This window comes from Lithobates pipiens, unplaced genomic scaffold, assembly GCF_037356315.1.
Source record: "Lithobates pipiens isolate NorthernLeopardFrog02 unplaced genomic scaffold, aLitPip1_a1.2 Scaffold_18, whole genome shotgun sequence".
NCBI classification, from domain to species: Eukaryota; Metazoa; Chordata; class Amphibia; order Anura; family Ranidae; genus Lithobates; species Lithobates pipiens.
In genome coordinates, this window is record NW_027507758.1 from 72,734,284 (window position 1) to 72,742,061 (window position 7,778).

The following is a 7,778-nucleotide window of genomic DNA, read 5'->3' on the forward strand; positions in this document are numbered from 1 at the left end:
AAAAAGTGTTAAACAAAGATGGAAGAAATTGGGATTTTTTTTTTTTCGGACCTCATGTTTGCTATACAAGAGGTAACTCAGGCCTCTACTCTATTCCCCCTTTGAACTACTGTATGGTAGACATCCCAGAGGATTGCTAGATGTCGCAAAAGAAACGTGGGAGGGAGAGACCACGCCTTAAAGAAGCGTCATTGAGCATATCTCACTGATGCAAATAGGAGTGCCACTGTCATGCCGCTTGTACGGGAACATATGAAGCAAGCCCAGGAGGCTCAGATAAGGGTTTATAATCGGGTTGCCAGAACCTTCAACCCTGGTGATAGAGTGCTAGTACTAGACCCACAGTTGAGAGTAAATTCCTAGCAAAGTGGCAAGGTCCCTTTGAATTTATGTAAAGAGTAGGGTAAGTAAACTACAAAGTTTACCAGCCAGGGAAAAGGAAACCAGAACAAATATATCACGTTAATCTCTTGAAACCTTGGAAGGACAGAGAGACTTTACTGGCAGTGCCAACCCCTCAAAAGGACATGGCCCTCGTGATAACTGAGGTACCCATAACTGAAACCTTGTCAGTGGCCCAACAGAAGGACGTTAAAAGAGTTTGTGAGTAAGAAAAGAGAATTTTTTTCTCACCTACTCAGACAGACCAGTGTTATACAGCATGACATAATTACGGAACCAGATGTCCACGTAAATGTAAAGCCCTATGGAATACCTGAGGCTAGGTGAGAAGCAGTTGCAAATGAAATAAAGAACATGTTAGAGTTGGACATGATATAGGAGTACCACAGTGGCTGGACAAGTCCCATAGTGGTGATCCCAAAGCCAGATGACACTATAAAGTTTTATAATGATTTCAGGAAGTTGAACAGTGAGTCCAAATTAGATGCGTACCCAATTCCTCGGGCCGATGAGCTTGTTGACAGATGGAAAGTGCCCGGTGACTACTTTGGCTCTGACTAAAGGTTATTGGCAGATACCCCTAACATAATCTTTAAAAGAGAAAACAGCCTTTTCTACCCCTAAGGGGTCTTTTCAGTATAAGCAGATGCCTTTTGGTTCGCATGGTGTTCCTGCCTCATTCCAGGGAATGATCAATAAGACATTGAGACCACATAAGCAATATGCAGCTGCCTATTTGGACGATGTCGTCATCCACAGCCTAGATTGGGAATCTCATTTGCTCCGGGTGCAAGCCATAGTAGATTTCCTTAGGAAAGCAGGACTCACTGCCAACCCCAAAAAGTGTGCCATACCTTGGCTACATTATAGGTCGAGGGCTGATCAAGCCTCAGATCAACAAGACTGAAGAGGTTCAAAAGCTCAATTGCTCAGCTGCAGGGGCTTGAGCAGGGGGGGTATGTGACATTATGAAAGGCAAGGTGATTGATGGATGTTATGTTTCACCTCGCATGCATTCATTTGCAGAGAACTAAGGTGGAATCCAGTCTGGATTGGTTGGTTCTGGACCAAATTTTGCAGTCCACTTGTGTCCACCAACAGGTGTTATAAATAAAGCAGAACTTTAACAACAAAGAATTGCTCTTGGCCTGGGACTCAGGAAGCCATACCCAAGAGAGGGAGAGAGCGAAAGAGAGCTACTGATGTGGTGTTTGCCTTGTGAGAGCCAGAAAAAAGGTTTGCAATATCCTTGTTTTGTGGGTGACTAGGAGAAGCCCTTCCCCTCTAAGTTAGGATCCTGAACTGTCTTAATGGCCAGGATTTATTTTCTGTTTTGTTTATTTGATTTTCGTGCAACCACTTAAAAATGAAACTGACTACAAGTCAGATCTGAATAAAACCTGACATTTGGACTACCCTTTTTCCCAGGGAAAGTGATCACCATTGAGCTAACCCCCCACCCCACACAAACACACACACACACACAGCACACAAAAAAGTATGGCATGACTTAGTTGGCAAAAAGAATAGTTGCTGGAAACTGAATATGAGTGACAGGGACCATGTCAGGGGGACATTCAGAATAAACGTGAGCATGTACTGAGAAGAAGACAGCAAAATAAAAATGAGCATGTGCTGAGGAAAAGACCTGGCATAATTGATAATACTAAATATGGCCATGCTAGTTTGCACAGAAATTTGCAAACATGTGCGTGTCATCGCGGGTATGCGTACTGGTGCATGTTTACGCACACCTGCTGCTGAGGCTGGCACTAAACACTCCATATAAGATCTTTAGCTACCAGTACTATTAGCTCATGTGTATTCTGTATTCCTTGGACCTCCTCCTGTTACTCACTTGGCTTGTCTCTGGACCCTCCTGCTGCCTGATTCCTGGTTTGATCCCAGGTTGGTCTAAGGACTCTGCCTCGTCTGCCCAACCGTGCATGACCCTAGCCTGTCATCTGACTGCTCTTCTGCCTGATTCCTGTATATGACCTTGGCTATTGTTCCTGACCATGCTCCTACCCACTCTCTGGCTTGCCTTTTGTGCATGACCTCGGCTTCCATCCTGAGTATGCTTCCTTCCTCCTCCCTGTTCTTACCTTCAGGGGGTACTTGGCACTCAGCTGCAAGGGAAGACCTCTCATCAAGTTGGCCTCCAACTAGGTACGTGATAGACCATCAAAGCTGAACAAGGATTGTGACCAAACAACACAGAAATACTGCAGTAAGCAAGTAAGTGATTGTCGAACTCAATATCTGCCCTGAAAACTACACAAAAGCAACATCCATGGAAGAGATGAAACCAACGCTAAAATTTGGCCACTATTCTTTGCTAATGAAGTCTCGTCATGCTTTGTTTATGTCATCATGACCATGGAGCCTGTTACTCTTGAAGGAACAAACAATTTGGCTGTTGTGGTTACAGATGCTCTAAGGCCGCCTACACACGCGGGGACTGTTCGCCCAACTTTGTTCGTCAAACAGTTTGAGCGGACAGTCCGCTCAAAATTAGCATGGACGGACTTGGCCACACACGACGAACGAACAGTCCGCTGAAACTTGCGCGATGACGTGAACGGCACGTACGACGGGACTAGAAATACGACGTCCTATACACTGCAATGCAACCTTCGCCGTGTAAATCCTTTCTGAGCATGCGCGGAACTTAGTTTGACGAACAAGCCTACACACGGGCGGACTGTCCGCTCAAACCAAGTTTCAGCGGACAGTTTTACGGAATTTCCGAAAAACTTTGTTCGTCAGACTGTCCGCTGAAACTGTCCGCTGAAGCCCACACACGAGCGAACTGTCCGCCGAAACACTGTTCAGCGGACAAAGTTGAGCGAACAGTCCCCGCGTGTGTACGCGGCCTAAGATAAATGGTACCAATGATTTGTCCTCTTTGAATATCTTACAAGACATTTTACAGATTGTACTAATCACTGCTGCACACAACATGTAAAAGCCTTTTTAATACTGGTGTTCACAATGTTGTGTCTATCCCCTGTAGAACATTTTTTGCTTTTAAAAAAAGGGGAATCCATGGAAGAGATAAAACCAACGCTAAAGTTTGACCACTATTCTTTTTTACCAATGACATCTCGCTATGCCTGGTATATGCGATCATAACCATCGAGCCTGTTGCTCTTGAACCAACTAACAATTTGACTGTTATGATTACAGATGATCTATATAAATGGGCACCAATGATTTGTTCTCTTTGAGTATCTGACAAGACATTTTATGGACCACTCGTACTAACTGCTGCTGAACACGACTTAGCCCTTAGCTCTCTAACACTGGTGGTCAAATTATTGTGTCTATACCATGTAGAACCTTCTCTGCTTTTATAGTAAGGGGCTCTTTTCCCACTAGGATATCTACTTGTGAAATAGATGGTATATCGGGGTTTCTTTACAACACACTTCATGTCCTGTTTGACCCAGGACAAAATACTCATTTATTTCACTTATTACAATAGCCTTTTCTTAGAATGCATCTTAACAGCTAACAAAAGCTAATGGTAATACATGAAACCACTGCAGCATTTTATAGCTTTTTCCATACATCTTCTTGGATATTGGTTGAGAAAGTACTTCCATGGTGATTGAAAATGTAAGTGCACTTCACTTAACCTCTCATTTTAAATGCTTTTTATGGGGGCAGTTAAGTAATAAAAAAAAGCATAAAAGATGAAAAATATCCTTGCGTTGACCCATGTCCCCCAATTCCAAATGAAAGTATGTGTCCTTGAGAATGAATCATGGGAAGTTGGATAGAATTATGCAGAACGCCTTTGGTAATCATTTATATCTGAACGATGTGTGATTGTAGTCATTGTTTATGAGACATGAACTTGTAAACTTGAAAAAATGCTGTCACCAACCTTTCCTGACCCAGTCTGCAACTGAATACACACATGTGCTTAAGGCACTTACATGCTAATGGCCAGGAAGCACTGCCACCCCCTAACAATTACATAATGGTAAGGCTTCGTTCTTGACACTGACCTTCAGCTATTTCACCATGACCTCTTTAAACAAATTGCTTCGCTGGCAATGGTAATTTCAATATCATTAATTACTTATTCAAATGTTCCCGCTTCCTGTGCCACAAGAATTCCACTATCCAGAAAAAAATGTTGCCGTTTCTTTTTTAGCAATACTTTACTATGCGCTATAACATATTGATGTACATATCAAGCTGTTTTATATATATATATATATATATATATATATATTGTAATATTTGGGGGTTATTTTAGCTTAAAGGTAGAGCTTACCAGTAAGCTGGATCCACACCAGATGTCGTTTAAGGGCTCGTAGGCCCACTTTTATTAAAGAAAGAAAAGTCAGATAACAAAATAGTTGCCCACACAGGGGTTTCAGCTTTCCACAGCAGTAATGTATGTAGAACCAAAAATACCAAGCCACCTGGCTCTCTTTAGCAGCACTGCTGCTCAGACTTCTGCTGCAGCCCTCTTGGCTCTTTAACAGAGTTCCCGTACACCCAGTACCTCAGCACTCTTTAACAGCTTCTCTTTCAGCCCACAAGCTTGGACCCTCTGTCTACTCTGACAGACCGACCTGTGCAGACATGCACACTTCTTCTCCCTTACACGCCTGGACTCCTCGGGAGGGTGGAGCCCAGAACCATGGTGTTGGCTTTGTTTTAAGCCCAAGACCCACCTGTGCAATCATCCAGCCAGACTGCTGGCTGGTCCCAAAACCCGGTCCCAGGATTGGAGATTCCGAACTACCACATATCCCCCCCCTTTGTTTCGACCCAGAGGGCGGAACACCCAAGTTACTTTTGGCACCTCTGTGCCAGATACCATTTACAGAAGTACCCTCCTGTCCAACCTCGCTTCTCCTAACGGGGAACTCCACCCAATGCCTCCTTTGGTGTCTCCCTCTAAGCCTTACTGTCACTCTGCTATGAGCTTTGATGCGACCTTCCCAACTTTTCTTCCGAGTGAATTTCCATAAGCACTTCCTCTCCTGAAATCTTAATGGGTACCCGTTGGTCTTCCTACCAACCCTTCTGCCTCCACGCTTCAGGTTCCCAGGTTTCCCCAAAACTCTCTCAGCAGTACTGTTCTGAGACTGTAGGGGGCCTATTTCTATAGTGTTTAGAACGGAAACCCACCTCTTATTTCTGGTACCTGACTCAGCAGTCACTAATTGATTACCAGGTTTACCTGTACCTTTGGGCACCACATTATCATGTACCATTAACACATTATTTGGTTCATCATTGACAGACATATTCAAACCAACATTAGACCTCTCAATGTTGCACATGTCACCAATGCCTTTTTTTTCAACATTTGCTAGGGCAGAGTCTGCAGAGGGCACACATACTGGAGGGCCGCCATCACCCACAGGAACCTCACAGGACGCCACCTCCCCTGGGTTCACAAACTCTGCAGGCAGCTGTCCTATCACTTGACCCGTTCTGATGCCATCTGTATTTTTATCCACCGGAACAGGCAAGCTCTGGTCTGATCCACATACAATTTTTATCACACTCCTTGTCCATTCCCCTGTCCTGGGGACCTTAATAGGTTTGTCACCTAAACCAACCACTGGACTGGGGACCCCAGTCTCTTTAACCACCTTTGTTTGAGCACTGGTCAGGATCTCTGCTGCTTTCAGGTTCACACTTGGCCCTTCCATCTCATGTGGTTTTTCTACCGGTGCAGTAAACGCGCCCTTAATCGATAACTGACCAGCACCACCCTGAACCATAGCAGCAGAAATGCTTCCCATCTGGCTGTTAGGAGGTGAATCCACAGACATTTTAGGCTTATTTACAACTTCTCCAAAGTCTGTCTCAAATATTTCTTCTGCACGTAATCCAGCAGCATACGTAGCAGCAACTTTTAACAAAATTAGCAAATTTAGGAATAAACCATTCCTGTCCCGTTTTACTTTGCTCTGTACAGCCTGCCATACAGTGCTCCACCTAGTGGTACTGCGCAGTACCAGCCCATCAGACTGTGGAGGAGACACACTAGTATAGATTGGCTGTACATCCCAAAGTTCAAGCATCTCTTTTAATGCTTCAGTTATAAACCAGGCCCTTGACTCCAGACCTAAGTCCTTCCTGGGGATTTTCATGACACTGGGGATGCAGAGAGACTCACTTGCTGAGACTTGAAAAGTTGCAACGGTTAACGGAACCTCCTCCCGGCTGGAGGTAAACACAGCCTGGTGCTCCACCAGAGCGCTGCCAATTGCTGGACTCATACCCAACTTCTCAGGCTCAGCATCAGTGAACTGCTCCAGAACATTACCAGCGACGTCACATTGACACTCCATGTCAACCTCAGTTTTGTGGGTCACGGACAATGTCTCTGCTGTGCCCTTATTTGGGTCATCCTGCTCACCAGGGTTAACCCCTGCAGCAGCCACTGTGCCCTCAGGTACAGGCTGTTCTGCAGTCCCTCCTACTGGCACAGCAGAAACCGTGTCCACCTTATCTTTGTGCATAAAAGCCTTATCTATCAGGGAGATAAGATTTTTGCTCCAACTATCCCAATCTGTTGTATGTGCGCTCCCTTCTGCGGTATTCCTCAGCACCGATCCATCTGCCCAAGGAGACACATAAGAACAGACTGGCTTAGTTGCAGACTCATTACACCAGTCATTGTAAATCACGTCAGACTGTGGTAGCACAGGTTGCAATACACCATATTCATCACCTTTCTCAGCTTGCATTTCATAAGCCTCACACACCTTTGCATTTTTCACAGGTTGCGTTAATCCACCATTTACCTGCACATTTTTAGTACTAGCAGTTTGCACTAACACATTACTATTACACAGTACAGTTCCATTCTGTCCCACCAGAGTGAAATCGCAGTTGTCCAGGGCAACCTCTGACTCCAACACATGAAGTTCCCTGGAGATTCCTGTGGACAACTGTGCTGTCTTACCACCAGTTGCTACAGGCAACGGCCCATTTTTGCTAACCCCAGGTTCTTTCAGAGCAAAAGTTTTCCCAACAGCATTAAACTTTTCATTAACAGTAACACTTATAGCATTTTTCGCATTTGTAGGCTGTCCTAGCCCATGGTCAACTTGAGCCTGATAGTCATTAGACACAACACTTTTAGACATCAACACAGGTTCTATTTGGATTTTAACCCTTGCATTCCCACTATATAGGGAAAAGTCATTCTCAAGTGCACATTCAGTGGCCCCACTAACTGGGGTCACTCTCACATCATCATGGACAGTCTCGTAACCAGTCCTTTTATACATGAAATCAGCAGTTCCAGCCATCATTTCATTAAAGACAGTCTTACCCACCGCAGTAGTTGGGGTCACCATCTTCATTTGAGTACGTCGTCTTATGCACCAGTC